The sequence below is a fragment of the Sprattus sprattus genome (assembly GCF_963457725.1).
Source record: "Sprattus sprattus genome assembly, chromosome: 3".
NCBI lineage: Eukaryota > Metazoa > Chordata > Actinopteri > Clupeiformes > Clupeidae > Sprattus > Sprattus sprattus.
Window position 1 is genome coordinate 51,077,000 of NC_137922.1, and position 17,500 is coordinate 51,094,499.

The 17,500-nt window shown below is 48.1% G+C and overlaps 1 protein-coding gene across 1 annotated transcript in view; it reads right to left on the reverse strand.

Moving 5' to 3' along the window:
• The window catches only part of LOC308362833 (tensin-1-like), a gene marked incomplete at both ends in the record, with an annotated part of 72,554 nt that overhangs the window by 36,821 nt on the left and 18,233 nt on the right, over positions 1-17,500 (reverse strand). The gene's annotated exons all lie outside the window — the stretch shown is intronic.

Sequence of the window (17,500 nt, forward strand, 5' to 3'; positions counted from 1 at the left end):
CAGCGACACGCACCGCGTTTCCCGTTTCCTCGTTAGCACGAGGAGCAGGAAGCCCCTGGGGTGCATGCGGTTATGAGGGTGTAATGGTGTGAGCCTCACGTGGGACGGGGGTTAGCAGCGGGGAACAGGGACATGACAAAACCACACATCACACACATACACACACACACACACACACACACACACACACACACACACACACACACACACACACACACCAGAGAACACAATAGCTTTGAAGATCCCTCATTAGGTGACTAATTAAAGTGTGATAAAAAGAAACACACCACTCAGTACAGCCAGGGGCCTCATCATCTGCACTCAGCCTCTGTGTGACGACCCACAACATGCATGAGTAGGACACACGCACCACTCACAGGCTCTCCTCTATACAGGGACCATTCAGCTCTGGTCTAATAGGAACAACCTGCTTTGGCCGCTAGTAGAGACACCTGCAGTGTTCTGGAAAGACACCAGCGAAAGGTTCCAGATGGTTCTACTCTGTTGCTGTGCTGTGGGCCAGAAACATCTGTAGTAGTAGTTTAACAAGGTGCAAACAACACTAAGGTAAGGGGCTTGACAACCAGGGAGCACACCTTTGATGAGAATGTTTTTTTTGCATCTGGGTGAAACTTTCTGTCCTGGAGGAGTGGAACAGCTCAACCACTCATAGCTTCAGTGTGGCCCTTCTTTGCATTTGTGTTCTGTACGAGTCTGCAGTCCTGACCTGAGCTTCCCCTTCACGAGGTGTGTTGGCTCAAAGCATTATAAATGCAGTAACCCTAAACCAGTGGCACTCACATTAAGACCAAATGACTTCAGTCAGCCCCCATATTTTGCCATATGCATGTACCGGATGGGAAAAAGCCCAATGCAGAATGCAGTTTTGTGGCGTATTTAGTGTGTGACACTCGTGGATGTCAGCTTTAACACTGGAGAAGAGACTGTGGTGGCCAAGCATGGACAGTCATATGTGGAAAAGCAAAGCAGGGAAACGTTATAATTTATCATATAATTCATAAATACATATATATGTATTTACAGTCATTCAATCCTAAACGGTCATAAGGAGATATCGTTTGCAGTAATACAAGGAAATCTTGAGCAGAACACCTGTGTTACAAATGCTGAATCTTCTGTTCTCCTAATTACAGTAATGAAGGATCTCCACTTTATCATAATTCAAGGGCTGGCAAAGACTAAAATGTCTTCATCATGGCGGCACAAATACTCAGGACCAGGCACAGCCTCCCCGTGCCGATAGTGAACAAACAGATGGTCAGCGTTAATGTCAACACGAGATTTGTGTTTGCTCAGTTTGCAATTAAGGCTTTATGCAAATAACACTGACTGCCGTTTTCCTGATGTATGCATTTGCTTAATGATCCATGAATTCCACTGCGTTCGTGTGGCCTACCAGCACAACGAACATGTGGCCAAGGGCAAACAGCTCTATGAGGAAAACACGGCACACGTGCGTGTGCGTGTGTGCGTGTGCGTGTGTGTGTGTGGGTGTGTGTGTGTGTGTGTGTGTGTGTGTGTGTGTGTGTGTGTGTGTGTGTGTGTGTGTGTGTGTGTTAGTGTGCATGTGTGTTTGTGTGTGTGTGTGTGTGTGTGTGTGTGTGTGTGTGTGTGTGTGGGGGAAAGAGAGAGAGACTGTGTGTGTGTGTGTGTGTGTGTGTGTGTGTGTGTGTGTGTGTGTGTGTGTGTGTGTGTGTGTGTGTGTGTGTGTGTGGTTGTGTGTGTATGTGTGTATGTGTGTGAGAGTGAAAGAGAGCAAGAGAGAGGGAGAAAAAGAGAGAACAAGCGTGTGTGTGGGAATGCGTAATTGTTTGTGTGTGTAAACATGTCCGTGGGTCACCCAGACATGTGGATCAAGTTTTCTTCTTTGCACCTCAGCACTGCTGTAGTGTTTCCTATGTGACTCGGGGAGCGACGTCATTTCCTCCGCCATGTTTTCCCAGCTGGTTCCCATTTAGCTGTCCAACATGAGACTCTACTCAGTGCCTCATTGCTGCCAGCTTTGCAATGCTAGGACAGCATCTAACACAGTGGCTAACATGGAGCTACGCTTATGAATCACTTTGGAAACATTTGGGATAGTGGGGTTGGGGGGGCAGGGGGCCGCCCTCCCTGATGGAAACCACAGTGTGTGTGTGTGTGTGTGTGTGTGTGTCACCACAAATTAAGTTGTGTCTGTAGCCATAATTGAGTGGAGCACTATAATGATTCCAGACTGTAGACTCAGCTGTGTATGTGAGGTGTTTGTGTGTGTGTGTGTGTGTGTGTGTGTGTATGTGTGTGTGTGTGTGTGTGTGTGTGTGTGTGTGTGTGTGTGTGTGTGTGTGTGTGTGTGTGTGTATGTGTGTGTGTGTGTGTGAGAGAGAGAAAGCTTGTGTGTCTGTGTAGATGGGACTTCTCAACCCAGCAGAGTTCTTTGTCACTTAGTCATCTTTCTCATTTCGTCTCTCTATCTCTCACTTTTCTCTATCTGTGTCTCCCTCCGATTCCTTCTTCTCACCTTCATTCCTTTAGTCTCTCTCTCTCTCTCTCTCTCTCTCTCTCATTTCATTACTTTTCTAGCCTTTTTCTCTTCATCAGTTTTCTATTTTTCTAACTTCTCTCTCTTCCTCTCTTTATCTCTCTCTCTCTCTTCCTCTCTATCACCCCTTCACTCTTTCTGATTCTCTCTGTCTTGTCCCTCATCAGGTGTTTCTCTTTCTCACTCCGTCAAGTTCTCTTCTCTCTCTCTCCATCTCTTTATCTCCATCTACCCCCTTCCCCCACTCCACTCTCCCTTATTCCATCCCCTATATGCCTCAGCCAATTCAGGCCGTGGTGGGAGAGAGAAAGTGTGTTTCTCAGCATTTTTTCCGCCCGCTATCTCTCTAAATCTTAATGGCTTTTGTCACACTTTGACACCCCAGTTAAGCCGCCGCCACAGCCAGGCATGACAGGTGACCTTGACTAGGGGAAATGGCAGTGGCAGTCATGGGCTAGTGGGACAGCCATGATGAGAGGCGGAAGAGGAGGAGGAGGAGAAAAGGAGAGAGGATGGAAAAGAAGAAGGAGAAGAGGAGAGAGGAGAATAATGGGAGGAGAGAGAAAGGCAGAGAGGAGAGGAGAGTGGATAATGGAGAGAGGAGAGAGGAAGGCAGGGAGAGTGAGGAAAGTGGAGGAGAGAGAGAAGAGAGGAAGGCAAAGAGAGAAGATGAGAGAGAGGAAAGTGGAGGAGAGAGTGGATAATAAAGAGAGGAGAGAGGAAGGCAAAGGGAGGAGTAGAGGAGAGCCTCTCCCTCACTGTGGACCATCCCATGCTGAAGAGCCCCTATGACTAGAGCCAGTCTACAGCAGATTTAGTCTGACCCAGGCAACAAGCAAGAGAGAGGGGGGCAGCTATACAGATATGGCAGGGGGTGTTGGTAAGACTATTTCTGTGAAATGTTGACATTTATTTTAAATTCCAAACTCAATAAACTAAAGAATGTGTCTTTGTGTGTGTTGTGGCATCATGAGAGGCTTTACCACTGAGCGGGGTGTAGGGCAGTGCGTAATCACTGGACAGAGCAGGCAAAAATGCTTTCAAATGAGGAATTTGGTTTATTAACTAACAAAAAGTCAAACATAAAACTTCTTCAAAGGCAAAACAGTTGCTCCAAACTTAAATCATACCAACGGTGGTCTGTCCCCACTCTCAACTCTTTTCAAACTCGTTCCTGCTCAGGTGCCAACCTACTCTAACCATTTGCACCTGAGCTTGCAATCAGTGACCTGACCTTCCTAGTCCCCAGAGCACCTCCCCAGGGTCCTAGAGCCTGCCCCGTATAGGCCTTTTGAGGTAATTCACTCCCATTCCAACCTAGTGGAACCACCAGCCCAGCTTGTGGTACCACATACCCTTCCCCTCAACTTCATGCCCCTCCCGGGAGGTTAAAGGAGGGCTTAATTCGATTATCCAAAGCTAAGCACAAAACCACCTTACATAACACTTTTCAGGACCCCAATAGGTTATTTAACAACAAAACACAAAATGTCCTTCCCACCCCCCCTCTTCATTGAGGGTATTTTCCTTTTTTTTTTTCTTTTTTTAACAATTATCAAGACCGTTTCTTCCCTGTGTCAGTTCCCAGTTTGTCTGTCCAGCTTCTTTTTTCCTTGGAGTCTATCCATCCCCCTTCCGGTCGTGGACCCTCTGTCTCTTTTGCTCGTTCTGAGCGTTCAGTCTCTGTGCATCAAGACGTGCCGTGGGCTCACCATAGCCCTCAGTTTCGCTGTTGGTGGACTTCTTGACCCTGCTGGAGTAAACACTGGAGTGCTCTTCCTCACCCAACCGAAGGCTGCCATTGGCCAGAGACCAGCCCACCTGTACCTCATGGATGTCGAGGTTCTTGCTGCAGCTGTGCTTCACTGGAATCTCTTCAATGACCATTTCGAAGCTAGCTTTGCCCTTGGCTGCGCTGTATTTGCCTTCTTCAATTAATTCAAAGGGGCCCCTCTCTTTGGTAGGTTCGACTGTGGGACATGCTACTACCACTCTGTGCTGGTAGCCGGTGAACAGGCACATCTCTCTCCTCTCGGCAGGGGCAGCCACGCTTGTCTGGTCCCCCTCTTCACCGAGGTCGGCATCATCGTCTGTGTCATACTCCTCCCCACCAGCTTCATCGACGGCATCATCATCATCTTCATCAACAGTAACTTTGTCAATAGCATCTTCAACCTCACAGTCACTGTCATACTCTTCATCATCATTGACATCATTTTCACCAACATCAACATCTTCAACACAGCCGTGACGGTCATACTCTTCATCGACATAATGTTCATCAACATCGAAATCATCATCACCGCTGTCATACTCTTCATCATCGGCACATTCATCATCGCCCCCTAGGACCACCAGCTCTTTGGTGCTGGCCAGCGTTGCTACCCCTTCTTCGGCAATCTCAGGCAGGGCCTCCCAGACCTGGTCAGCTTCAGGCTGCACCATTTGAATCACGGCAGAAAGCATTTCTCTTACCTTCTGCCCTTCAGCCCCTTGTTGGTTCTTGAACACCTCTGCCGGACGTTTCCCTGTGGCAGTCATTTCAAATGCTGCGGCCCTGCTCATCTGAGTTAGCCTCTCCTGGACTCTCTCAAACATCTCATCAGACCGGGCGTGCTTCTTCGCAACCTCCTGTAGGTCAGCTTCAGACGGATTGTCCATCCGCTGCATCTGTAGCAAGGCTGCACTGGTCTCCAGCTGGGCCGTCTGGCTCTCCACCAGCATCTTCACCAGTTCCTCCATTTCGTTTTTTTCGTTCAGCTTGTGTGAAGTCCTGGAAAAAGTTTCACCAAGCTGTCGATTCCTTCACTTCTGCTCATTAGCACCTACGCCCTCTTGCCCGCATTCTCCACCACATGTGGCATCATGAGAGGCTTTACCACTGAGCGGGGTGTAGGGCAGTGCGTAATCACTGGACAGAGCAGGCAAAAATGCTTTCAAATGAGGAATTTGGTTTATTAACTAACAAAAAGTCAAACATAAAACTTCTTCAAAGGCAAAACAGTTGCTCCAAACTTAAATCATACCAACGGTGGTCTGTCCCCACTCTCAACTCTTTTCAAACTCGTTCCTGCTCAGGTGCCAACCTACTCTAACCATTTGCACCTGAGCTTGCAATCAGTGACCTGACCTTCCTAGTCCCCAGAGCACCTCCCCAGGGTCCTAGAGCCTGCCCCGTATAGGCCTTTTGAGGTAATTCACTCCCATTCCAACCTAGTGGAACCACCAGCCCAGCTTGTGGTACCACAGTGTGTGTGTGTATGTGTGTATGTGTGTTTGTGTGTGTGTGTGTGTGTGCACAAAGAAAAAGGCATTCATGTCTGTGTGTACCAATTAAGTTTGCAAGGCTTCCACATTTGAGACATATGGCCTGACCTGACCTGATCTCCTCTTCCTCCTCCTCCTCCTCCTCCTCCTCCTCCTCCTCCTCCTCCTCCTCATAGCCCTCCGACCCTCGACCCCATGTACATTTACAAAAACAGCAGCTCTGACACAGCCCCTGGGAGAAGCTGCCATATTTCAGTATTACATTTCAGAAGCTTGAGATTATAGACACAGAAAAGATCACCACCCTCACCCCAACCACACATACGCAAAGCACTGTCCCCCTTCCCTGGAATGGCAAAACATGGATGCAACCTGACAAGACATACGAAAGGAATATTCAAAGTAAGATGGACTCACTTAATTTGAGGTGACTATAGGTGTAATGTACTTATGTATTCATATGTACATCACATATGTTGTATTTAAACACACACACACACACACACACACACACACACACACACACACACACACACACACACATAGACAGACTCACACACACACACGCGCATATGTAGCCTCATTCAGCCTCGGCCTCTTTGCAGAACAAATCTACTGAATTTTTTAAAAAAGAACGATTTGTACGATTTCTCTTTTTCTTTCTTTCTCTCTCTCTCTCTCTATCTCCCTCTCTGTCTGTTTCCTTGCCTCGTTCCCTCGCTCTGTCGTTCTCACCCTCTCATTCCTTAATTATATTTCCCCTGTATATCTCTCTCTATTTCCATCATTGTTTCTCTTTTCTTTCCTTCTTGCTATCCGTCTGGATCTCTCTCTCTCGGCCCCAATCTGTTTAGCTTGTTTCCAAATCGCTCTCTCTTTCGATTTCTCCCTCTCTTTCTTTCTCTCATTTCATCTTCCCCTCCCCTCATTTTTTCTCAATACCCCCTCTCTCTGTCTGTCCCTACAAATCCCACAATGCCCTGTGTCTCCTCTAGCTGCAGCTGACCAGTCTGCACAGTCACCACAGGAGGCGTGGGAAGCGGCTGCCAAGTCCTGGACGCATTTGATGTTGTTGTTTTTTTCCCCCTAGCAACGCCTCTGCTGGTGCAGGTAAGGTCTGGTCGGGTCAGGGAGGGGAGAGAGGGACCTGGCTGGACATGTGGTTGCCGGTGACAACTCACTCTCTCTCTCTCTCTCTTTCTCTCTCCTGCGCAGACAAACGAGCCCCGGCTCGCAGGGGTGAGAGAATGGGCACGACTCAACATGGCGCTCGCAGCACGAGCTGACCGCTCTCTGACGCCTGGTGTGTGTGTGTGTGTGTGTGTGTGTGTGTGTGTGTGTGTGTGTGTGTGTGTGTGTGTGTGTGTGTGTGTGTGTGTGTGTGTGTGTGTGTGTGCATGTGTGTGTGTACATGTGTGTGCGCGCATTTGTGTGTGTGTATATGTACGTGTGTGTGAGAGAGAGAAAGCTTGTGTGCTCCGAATGCACCGGTCAACCAACGCGGTGCAGTCTACTAACACTGTTGCCATGGCAATGCTGGCCATTATATATTTCACAAATACGTCAGTCACCGACAAACATACACAAACACACACACACACACACACACACTCCTCTATATACACACAACACACACTAACATATAGAACATTTCCATGAGCTTTGGAAGAGACACAGTTACCATTCCTGAGCTTCACACCACCACAACCATGTAGCATTCTTACAGATACAACCAACCTCTTCATACATGTATCATACAACCCACATCCACATGTATGAATGAGACATTTAAAGATAAACCTACAGCTTCCCCACTACTTACTTAGCATCTGTACTATGTATTGTGAATGTAAATTGTATACTTAGCATCTATGTACTATGTCGTCTCAGCATCTGTACTATGCATTGTGTATGTATAGTATACTTAGCATCGATGTACTATGTCCTCTTAGCATTTATACTATGTGTACTATGTACTCTTAGCATTAGCCATTTGACCATCCCTGTGGTGTCAATCTTGCCCAGGTCTGGGAGGCACAATTTCACACAAGTCTGCTGCCCGGACAGAGAGTTCTGGTAGCAGCCCAGAGCAGTGCCTGGTCTTGGCCCCAGGGCAGACCCAGTCTCCATGATCAATGAGCTCTTTTCCCCTGAGACGTCACAGCGACAGAGGAGCTCCCAGAAAGAGCATTTTTGGAGAGCAGCCAGTAAGACTCAGATGGGTGTGTGTGTATACTGTATGTGTGTGTATAGGACTGTGTGTGTGTGTGTGTGTGTGTGTGTGTGTGTGTGTGTGTGTGTGTGTGTGTGTGTGTGTGTCAGTGTCAGTGGGAGAGAGAAGGCGTGGCAGCACCTTTGAGAGAGGCATCCAGACGTCTGGGTTAGAGTCGTGGCCTGCCTGTGACCTCTTCCCCAGTCTGCAGGTCTCTCTCTGTTTGTCAACCACTTAGTGCTGAAATGGCACCCAGGGGCAAGGATTCCCTGTGTCTGGGTTTTTCAGATGCATACTGTACACACACACGGAGAGAGGCACGCACACACACAGAGAGGCACACACACACACACACCCCTACCCACACTCACAGACTTTGTCCTGAAAGTGAACTGTGAGTGTGTAGCTGTATCCAACATCTGTCCTGAGCTTGGCTGCGCCAGCAGCAGCAGAAGCAGCAGCCCAGCTGGGCCTAAAGACTGTCTGGGGTGGGAAAGTCTGCTAACCTGCTAACAGCAGCATGGGATATCCTTCCCTGTTCTTACACACACACACGCACACACACACACACACACACACACACACACACACACACACACACACACACACACACACACATGCATGTACGCACATGCTCAGACACACACACAGTATAACAGTTTGATTTGGTAACAGGCCTGTTGCACTCCATTCCCAGTTCAGTAGATGTGCAGGGTTAAGCTGTTTGAATGTTTTTAACCTTGGCCCCAAAGCCCCAGGCTTTCAACATACTGTGAGATGAATTGGCCACATGAACACCGATCATGAAGATGTGGTCTTCTTTGTCTCATTTCTTACAGGCTTTCCAAAGGGCTGTCACACCGCATCTCTCTGTTTTTATTTTCCCTTGTGTTTGGGAACACAAGCATCATCATCCACCATCCATCAACTGCTACCTGCTCTCATAAAGCACGTAAAACATCCATGTACCTTCATCCATTATGAGTAGCGAGCTAAGTAGCTACGGCACATACAGCATCAATTCTCCACCTCATAGCATTTCATAATGGTAGTGTTCACCAGCTTGCTGCTTCTTCTACTCACAATAAGTCTGGCAAGAGTGTGTGTGTGTGTGTATGTGTGTGTGTGTGTGTGCGTGTGCATGTGCGTGTGCGTGTGTGTGTGTGTGTGTGTGTGTGTGTGTGTGAGTGTGAGTGTGTGAGCAAACACAGGTTGTTTGGTGCTGAGAGGGAGGGAGTGGGTATGTTCCACTGGGGCAGAGGTCTAGTGAGAGGCTGATGGGGGTTGATGGACAGGCTGGTGCATTGGAGCTGCTGTCCACTGAGTGCAGAGGCGTCGTCCATAGGGAGGGCCCTGTCACAGTCACTCAGGATCATGCCCCCAGTTATTGTCACATACAATGGCACATCACACAAACACGCACGCACGCAAGCACGCACGCACGCACGCACGCACACACACACACACACTCACACAGATACAAACATGGTCCACATCCCCAGATACAAGGCCCTGCTAAAAATATGGTGTGTGTGTGGGGGGGGGGGGAGAAATTTAGAGAGAGAGCAGGGACAGACAAAAAGAGACAGAGAGAAAGAGAAAAAAGTAGGGAGAAGATGAAATTGTCACAAAGATGGAAAGTAAGGATTAACAGGGAGTGTAATTACCCTTTTTCATCTCAATTCTTCTGTGAGTTCTTCTGAAAGAAACCAATGAAGCAGAGAAAAGGAGAAAGGCTTGGAAAAAAATGACTAAAAGATAGATGAAGGCAGAGACAGTTAGTGAGAAAGAAAGAGAGACGAAAAGACAGAAGACAAAGCAGCGTAGAGGGTGTCATCAAGGGGAGCTCTTTGACTCCACGCTCCCCCAGATTTCCTGGGCACATTGCCCGTGACCGGGTACAGCGGAGAACGCTGGCAAGAGGGTCAAATCGTACAAGAGGGCAAATTCATTGTGCCCTCCGGGGGCAGTTACAGTCCACACTACAGCGGAGAAGATCATCTCAGAGCATCTCACAGCTCATCAGTACAACGCTCTCTCCGTGTGGAGATGGGACTGTGAACCTCAACAGAGTGTGTGTCATTGGGCGCTGTGATATGGCCTGGTATAACCAGACCCAGAGTGCGCTGGGTGCAATAGGCTGGGTGCACTAGGCTGGGTGCAATAGGCTGGGTGCACTAGGCTGGGTGCAAATGGCTGGGTGCACTAGGCTGGGTGCAATAGGCTGGGTGCACTAGGCTGGGTGCAATAGGCTGGGTGCACTAGGCTGGGTGCAATAGGCTGGGTGCAATAGGCTGGGTGCACTAGGCTGGCTGCAATAGGCTGGGGGAAATAGGCTGGGTGCACTAGGCTGGGTGCAATATGCTGGGGGCAAAAGGCCGGCGTAGCCAGGCTAGCTCTGATAGCCTGTTGACTGAGAATACAACTAATACAATATGAAACCGCCTGGACGTGTGGACCGAACTGGACGTGTGGTCAGCACTCCCAACACAGACGATTCTGCTACATACATGCTAACGCAGGGGAAAGAGACAGTCAAACCAGATGACTCCACAGTATTTAAACTCTTCAACACATGTTACCGTAATTAGGCCTGTTATACCAAAGGCTAAAGATTTTGGAACCATGACGGTAACTGAGTTATATAGATTGGTTATACGAAGAAAATGACAACAAATAATTACCTCATGTCTTTAAACCTCACCACACTGTAACCACACACACATGTCCACCGAGAGAGACACATGCACACACACAAACAAAAACAGACACAGAGACTGAGTAGAGGCTGCAAGACGCATTCACGGTTCATAAAAGGCAATTATGCTGGGGGTAACAGGTCGTTAAAGTTGTTTATGGAATGTTTTCCTCTAATTAGCCTGGAGTGGGAGGCATGGCGCACAGCTGAGCGGGCACAAGCTCTCCACCTCGGGAGCCAAACCTCAGTCTCGGGCCTCCGGCTCAGGGAGACTGGGTGCATGTGGACACGTCTCACATGGTCAGACGTAACGCTGGCACTATGGGACTCGGGAAGACGTCAGGGAACCACTTGTTAAAAACGTAGGATTGTGGAACAAACCTCCGGAAAACAAGGCCGGCTGCGCTGGCTTTCCTGAAACGTATACCCACCACTGACTTAACTTCGTAAACCATTCAGCACTACTTTGAGCCCTGTCTTTGCAAAGACACTGGACTGCTTCAAAGCTTTCACCTATGGGCCACAAAGTGTCCAAATATATATGACATTGGACGAGGCAGAGACCATTAACTCTACAGAAAAGGGAGTGCAGTTTTTCATCATTGGGGTATGATCTCAATAAACCCCCAATAGAGATCCCACTGTTTATACTGTTCACTGTTTATATCTCCTGGCCAGACTAGGTGGAGTGACAAGGCAGCTACCTTCATTTATCTGATCTGAGAAAGAGTGTGAGCCTCCACATTTACAGTATTGCTAACTTTGCATGCATTATGTTACTTTAGGTCAATTCTGTAGTCATTTATGAATATAGATCTGTGTGTGTGTGTGTGTGTGTGTGTGTGTGTGTGTGTGTGTGTGTGTGTGTGTGTGTGTGTGTGTGTGTGTGTACAGCAGGCTGGAAAGAAACAGGTTGTCAAGTTTCTCTCTCCCTGGTGGCCTGAGGACAGAAGGCTCTGTGTTCTAACGGACTGTGTGTGTGTGTGTGTGTGTGTGTGTGTGTGTGTGTGTGTGTGTTTGTGTGTATGTGTGTGAGAGAGAGATTGAGAGAGAGAGAGAGAGAGAGAGAGAGCGAGAAGGGGTGTGTCCCTGAATGACCCCTCACAATGACTTGTCTCATCCGCAACACCCACTCTCAACACCTTCTCCACAATATTAAGTCTGTGAGCACTGCAGGAGAGCGAAAGAGGGTGAGAGAGGACGACAGAGTGAGAAAGAGGGGATCACAGAGAGAGAGAGGAGAGAGAGAAAGAGGGCAACAGAGGACAACAGAGTGAGAAAGAGAGGGTCACAGAGAGAGGAGATAGAAAGAGGTTGAGAGAGGATGACAGCATGAGAGAAAGGGGATCACAGAGAGAGACGAGAGAGAAAGAGGGTGAGAGGAGGACAGAGTGAGAAAGAGGGGGTCACAGAGAGAGAGGAGAGAGAAAGAGGGTGAGAGGACGACAGAGTGAGAAAGAGGGGGTCACAGAGAGAGAGGAGAGAGAAAGAGGGTGAGAGGACGACAGAGTGAGAAGGAGGGGATCACAGAGAGAGAGGAGAGAGAAAGAGGGTGAGAGGACGACAGAGTGAGAAAGAGGGGATCACAGAGAGAGAGGAGAGAGAAAGAGGGTGAGAGGACGACATAGTGAGAAAGAGGGGATCACAGAGAGAGAGGAGAGAGAGAAGGTGAGAAAGTGGACAATACATGTCAACAAAGCTCATTTTAATTTTGTGTTTTTCAAGAGGACATGGGATAGGATGTATGACTATCTGAATAGCTGAGGCATTTACACTCTCTTCTACACCGCACTGAAAAGCCCTATTTCAAAATACCTGATTACCATTTTCCCTTTTTCCCCTTAATTGACTATATGGATTTAATGTTGGTTGTCTTCTTAGAAGAACATGCAGGCAGTGCCAAATATGAAGCACTAAGAGAGAGAAAGAAAGAGAGAGAGAGAGAGAGAGAGAGAGAGAGAAGGAGAGATTCAAAGAAGGGTGAGAGAATGAGAGAGAGAAAGAAAGAGAGAGAAATAGAGAGGGGGAGAGAGAAACAGAGACATAGCCGGGGCCGTAGCAGGACGAGTGGGAACACCCTGCACAATTTTTTGCTCTTTCTCTCCTCGAGCTGCAGGGCCACCTGGGATTCCCTAAAAAAAGGGCTGCTTGCCCTTCCACTTCTCCTTCGTCTCTCCTCGCCACTCCTCTCCTCTCCTCTCCTCTCCTCTCCTCTCCTCTCCTCTCCTCTCCACTCCTCTCCTCTCCTCTCCTCTCCTCTGCACTCCTCTCCTCTCCTCTCCACTCCTCTCCTCTCCTCTCCTCTCCGCTCCACTCCTCTCCTCTCCTCTCCTCTCCTCTCCTCTCCTCTCCTCTCCTCTCCTCTCCGCTCCACTCATGGGAAAGCTCACAGCCTTTCGGCAGAGCTTGGTTTGAAGTTGAAATGCCTCCAAGACCATGGTGGTCTGAAGGGGGTTTAGGGGTGTCTGTTCTTTATGGTCTTTCTGTACAGTATGCATCAGATACTTCATTAGAATTATACCAACTCCCTCAGACACCAACTGGGATGTTAGTGGGAAAAAAAACGTGTCGCCAAAACACACATCAAGTTATTTTTCTGATTTCTGAAGTAAGAGGGGAATTAATAAGATTAGAAACAGCGGGACGTGTTATTTAAGCGATATAGCACGAGTGGGAGTGGGGTAGGTAAGGGATAATCCCACAGGTGGTGTTCGGCCGTAGCCACCGAGGCAGCAGGCCGAGTGGCGTAGGCAACAACACCCGTGGGATTATCTCTTACCTACCCCACTCCTACGAGTGCTATATTGCTTTTATAAAACAATTGTACCGTCAACAAATCAACATTTCAACACGAAGTTATTGATTCAAAATGGTTTATTTTGCCATTGTTTCTCCGCAACAAAAATAGTTCCATTGTCAATGTCTTGGTTTGGAATTTTAAGAATTTTGAATGAACTGCTATCATCAACGCAAATTTTTCATCACGGAGTGATTTATTATTAGCTGTGAAAAGTCCCAAACTGTTGGTATGTTGACGGATAATCCAACTCATTGAACGTCTCTCGTCCAATCAGAAACAGCTAAATAACGCGATAGAACCCAATTGTTTTATAATAAGTACTAATAAGAATATCCTCCCCAGCAGAAAGTTCTAGAAGTGTAGGTGAAAGGCCCACGTTTGTTCTGGGCTGATGGTGCCGGCGGAATGCAGAGAATTCCATTAGAATTCCGGCCTGACACAAACAATCACAGTAAAACAGACCGTCTGGGTGGAAATATATGTGTGTGTGTGTGTGTGTGTGTGTGTGTGTGTGTGTGTGTGTGTGTGTGTGTGTGTGTGTGTGTGTGTGTGTGTGTGTGTGTGTGTGTGTGTGTGTGTGCGGGTCACCAGGGTCTGAATACATGAACAAACACTAGCTCTGTTCCCCACCCCCAGGGCCATATGCTGCACCAGTACTGCCGAAGCTGGAGGCCAGACTCTCTGCTGGGCGAACCGGATCGCTGCAGCGGGCCCCGACCACAGCCCCATCTACAGCACTGCAGTCCTGACACTCATGCTCCAGACGAACACACAGCATGGGCTTCACTGGAACATTGTGGTCCAGATGAACACGTACCATATGTTAATGTACATAAACAGGTAACATGTAACTCCTGGTCCACTCCAACTACATTCAGTGGATATGCTGGTTTTTCATGCAGGTCATACAAGGCAGTATTCTGCTTTAGAACCACAGGTCTAGACTGTGCATTTCTCTATTTAGACAGGGCTTTCTGGTGCCTCTACTGTGTCCTCAGTGGGTCCTGAGATGGCTGCAGGGTCCTCAGAGGGAACACGGGGGAAGCTGGCGGATCAAAGAACGTCTTGTTTCAGAGTGGAGGGTGGGACGTGGAACCGCAGTCATACCAATGACTTATTGGACACTGTGCAAATGTTTAACATCAGTCCGGGCTTTCAGACGGGCCGAACCACACCCCTGGCAACCCAAACCCAAACAGTCTGCTAAGTTAACACGCCCATAAACATTTATATTAGCACTCAAGCAATGCAGGAGACTGAGGATTTATGTGCGTGTGTCTCTGTGTGTGTGTGTGCGTGTGTGTGCGTGTGCGTGTGCGTGTGTGTGTGCAAGCGCACGCGTGTGTTTGTGTTTGTGTGTGATCAAGTTCAATGTAAGAGTATTTTGAGCTCACATGTGTAGACACATACTGTACACACACACACACTCTCTTTCCCACACACAAACACATGTGCACACACACACACACACACACACACAGACACACACATACACACACACACACACACACACACACACAGACACACACATACACACACACACACACACACACACAGACACACACATACACACACACACACACACACACACACACACACACATACACACACACACACACAGCTTTGGTCCTCCACCCCGGTGCCTGTTTGTATATTGGTCAAACTGAATAGCCATGTATGAGAAGCAAACCCTTTCATGTGTGCCCTAACGAGCAGCTCTCAAGCAATACAGTCTGTGTGTGTGTGTGTGTGTGTGTGTGTGTGTGTGGGAGGGGGTTGATTGAGTAATTAAAGGAAGGGGCAAGAGGAATGGGGGGGGGGGAGCATGCTGCCAATCCATTTCCTCTCCTTTGGGGGGCAGGAATGCAGCATCCGCTAGCACCTCCAACCCCTCCATCTTCTCCACATGGAGTTCATCACCTGCTTCTCATTTGAGGGGAAATGCACCTAAGACTGAGCAATAAGGGGCCCCCTCTTAATGCCATGCTGAGATGGTGCAGCTAGATATGTGTGTGTTTCAGTCTTTGCATTGCTGTGAGAGTCCATATCCGTGTGTGCGTGGCAGGTGCACGTGTGACATGCTGTGTGGCATGCTGACGAAAACCCTTCACACACACAAAAGGCACACACACACACACACACACACACACACACACACACACACACACACACACACACACACACAAAGGCACACACACACACACACACACACACACACACACAAAGGTACACACACACACTGGTGCACCACATATGGTTGGATTAGTGATATAAAGCACGTGTGTCTCACGTGTCGCTACAGGACAACCGCTACCTCCATGACTATATTCACACACTATTCCCATCCTTCTTTCTGCTTTACCTCTGCACCCATCAGGGGTATGGGTACTCTCTCAAACCCACATATGCAAAGGTCTCCAACCTACCACACACAAGAATGATTCCTTAGGAGTCTTCTATAGGATAAGTTATGTATGTAACATAACGTATAAAGATCGCCTGGACTGACCAGAGAGTTTTAAATCATGGTGCAATCCTGCAATCAGTCCCCCAGTGATTTGGTGGACCACTGCAGGCGCTTCACTTGGTCACGAGCGCTCGAGCTCCCTCTCAAGCCAGGAAGGCTCCTCCGACGCAAGGATGCGTCATCATGCCAATGACATTGCGTCCTCGCCCGGCACCAGCCAATTGGATTGCGTTCGTGGCCGCTATATTTAAACTAGAAAGAGCTTCCGCACCGCAGCGGAGGGAGAGCGACGCTTTGGTGTATCCCCCCCCCACACACACACACACATCACACACACATCACACACACATCACACACACACACACACACACACACACACACACACACACATCACCCCCCTCAGGCTGACGCACCTGTTTTCAATTTATGGCCAATTGGAATTCTTTCCAGAACAATGGGCTCTTGTGTGGGGCGTTCCGATCCATCCTGGGAATGGATGCAGCAGAGCACAGGGAGACAGGAGAGCGCTAAAACAGGGGGAGGTGCCTGCAGTGGGAATGCTAGCGGAACGCAGAGGGACCTTGAGGGAATGCTAGGGAATACCAGTAGAACATGAGGAGACACGGCAGGTACACAGGGAAATGAAGAGGAAACAAGGGGGGAATGAGGAAAGGAAGGAACGCCAGGGAATACTGAGGGGACACATTGTGTACCAGTGTCATGATAAACACTGAGTTATATGTTAGATGCCACTATATTATTGTAATGCATAGATAGCATACAGTATATACTGTAAGCATTCTCATTGGGTTTTTGGAAAAAATCCATTTTGAGTTCAAGTTATAATCAAAGCTCTACTTAACCTTTCAGTATCAAAAAATAGAGGTAAAAGGATTTTTAAGTTATCATGAGTAGGTATAATGAATCCCGATTTAAAAATAAATCCTGAATCAGGATATGACATAGGTGGCATCCATAGACCATAGGCACATCTTTGACAGTGTGTGAGAACTGTTAATGTAATGTGTGGTAATTGAGAGAGTAATTATAGATTTGGAGTTGGCCACCCTTTCTTAGCAATCAGTCATGGGCGCAGATAGCGTGTACGTCAGGGGGGTTCTGACGTACACACATTCGAATGACCCTCAATCCGTCCCCCTCACTTTTATTTGAAAAAAAGAATGCGTTCTGTCTTTGCATTAGGCTAAACTCACAGAAAATCAAAAGACTAGTTCTAATTTACTGCTTTGCAACAACTCTCATAAAACAGTCAGATCAAAGACGGACAATCATTTTGGTCAGCTGGGCAGGCTGCCTGCGTCGTCAGAGATTCTAATCTAAAAGTAACCGGTCTCTCTGGCGTTTACGTCTCGAGCCTGGTTTCCATTGTTACCCAGAGGCATCAGTGGGACAGCTCTTAATTCAGGATCCCACAACCAACCGACACATGCATGATGAAGCCATACAAACCCACTTTGCATTTTTTTGGTTGTCTGTTCAGAGTAATGTCGCCG